Raw genomic sequence first — 2,500 nt, forward strand, 5'->3', positions numbered from 1 at the left:
GAGAGAGGGAGGGGGAGAGAGAGAGAGGGAGGGAGGAAGAGAGAGAGAGAGAGAGAGAGAGAGAGAGAGGGAGGAATCCTACTAGGATTGTGTTTAATGCAAGTGGTAGGAATTTGTACATATGTGGGAGGGGTTTGTATATAAGTGGGAGGGGTTGTGTGTTAGTGGGAGGAGCTCTAACCACCCCATTATGGGTATTTGCTAGTAATCAAAGGGGCATAACAGTCCAAATCAAACGTCCAGTCCTGAAACACAGGCAATATTGCAAAAGTCTGATTTAATAACATCCAGATTATTATTATCTATTATAATTTTACATTTTATATGTTATTTAATATTTTTGATTTGTTTTTAGTAATAAGGACTTTTATTAATAAATATACAGAGTTCTCTCTCTTCTGCAGACACCTCTCTGTTCCGTGTATGTGCTCAGGTTATTGACATCGTGTAGATACACACGAGGATCACGTCGTGTGTGTGATCAGCTGTTTCCTGACAACATGCCTAATCTGGTCAATACGTATGGCCCAAATCCGTCCTATGGCCCCGTAGGGGAGATGCGCCCTGGTAATCCCCCTGGAGCGCGAACCAGGGCTGCACAGCCGTTATCAGACACACGGGTGAAACGTTCACGCTCGAAAGGGGATGTCTCTGAACTACACACACACACACACACACACCCTCACAAACACACGCATGCACACACACACACACACACATACACACACACACACACACACACAAACACACGCATGCACACACACACACACACATACACACACACACACACACACACACACACACACATACACACACACACACACACACACACAAACCAGTCTTCTGTTCTTCTATTATTAATGAAGTTTAGCAGTGTTATTACTGCTGGTACATTACATAATTATATGGTTCTTTTCATTCGTTATACTACACACACACATACACAGAAACACACACACACACACACACACACACACACACGCACACACACTAACACACATGCATGCATGCAAAATAGGACAATTACCTTAAAAGAATAATGTGTTCAAAGAACATTCAACACAAAGAGACACTTAATGTAAGATGAACAAATTACATCAGTAGAACTTTAGACAGAAAGCCCAGACAGCATTACAAACTTCACCAAAACACATGGCCAGAGCTCGCGAGATGAGAAACAGGAGACATGGAACATGGATGCAGTAGTAAGGCAGCAAATATAAACAAATACAATTACAAAACAAAGAAAGTTGTTTCTTGTGACCTTATGGCCTTATGATCAACTCCGTCATTACACCACGAGTTTCCGTGGATAGACACCCTGTGGATGCACGGCCAAGCTCTCTGTCACCCTCAGGAGGGGTAAGACGGGTTTCCTGTTCTCCGGGGAGCGGGGCCACTGGGCTGGAACGCTTCTCCGTATCCTTCCCAGCGTCGTCATTCCTGTCGTTATCTCAGAGCAAATTAAGGCCCAATTATTGATAGATGAAGAGAACTTTCTGAAGGAGCTTCGCCCACAAACACACTCTGTATCTGTCAGGAGGCACACACACACACGCGCGCACACACACACACAGGTTCAGTTTGCTTGTATAAAATCTTAGGATAACTATTCATGCTCAGTAATTCCTTTGTAATATCAGGTTGATTTAATATCAGATTTAATCTTACAATGTGTCAATATTACACAGATGTGTGTGTGTGTGTGTGTGTGTGTGTGTGTGTGTGTATGTGTGTGTGTGTGTGTGTGTGTGTGTGTGTGTCTGTGTGTGTTTGTATGCACTCTATTTGCACAGTCATAAGTGAGAGTGCAGATATTCTCTTAAATACACTCGAGTGTGGGGTGTGATTGCTGACCAGAAATAATCCTCTCAGTTCACCACTGCCAGGCAGACCAATACAGACCAGCACAGACCAACGCAGACCAGCACAGACCAACACAGACCAGCACAGACCAACACAGACCAGCACAGACCAACGCAGACCAGCACAGACCAACACAGACCAGCACAGACCAATGCAGACCAGCACAGACCAACACAGACCAGGACAGACCAACACAGATGAGCATAGACCAACACAGACCAAGACAGACCAACACAGATGAGCATAGACCAACGAAGACCAGTGCAGACCAACACAGACCAAGGCAGACCAGCACAGACCAACACAGACCAACGAAGACCAGTGTAGACCAACACAGACAACACAGACCAGCACAGACCAAGACAGACCAGCACAGACCAACACAGACCAGCACAGATGAGCGTAGACCATTGAAGACCAGTGCAGACCAACACAGACAACACAGACCAGCGCAGACCAACACAGACCAAGGCAGACCAGCACAGACCAACACAGAACAAGGCAGACCAGCACAGACCAGCACAGACCAACGCAGACCAACGCAGACCAGCGCAGACCAGCGCAGACAGCGCAGGCCAACACAGAGCAACACAGACCAAGGCAGACCAGCACAGACCAACACAGACCAGCGCAG

Source organism: Electrophorus electricus, chromosome 22 (assembly GCF_013358815.1).
Source record: "Electrophorus electricus isolate fEleEle1 chromosome 22, fEleEle1.pri, whole genome shotgun sequence".
NCBI lineage: Eukaryota > Metazoa > Chordata > Actinopteri > Gymnotiformes > Gymnotidae > Electrophorus > Electrophorus electricus.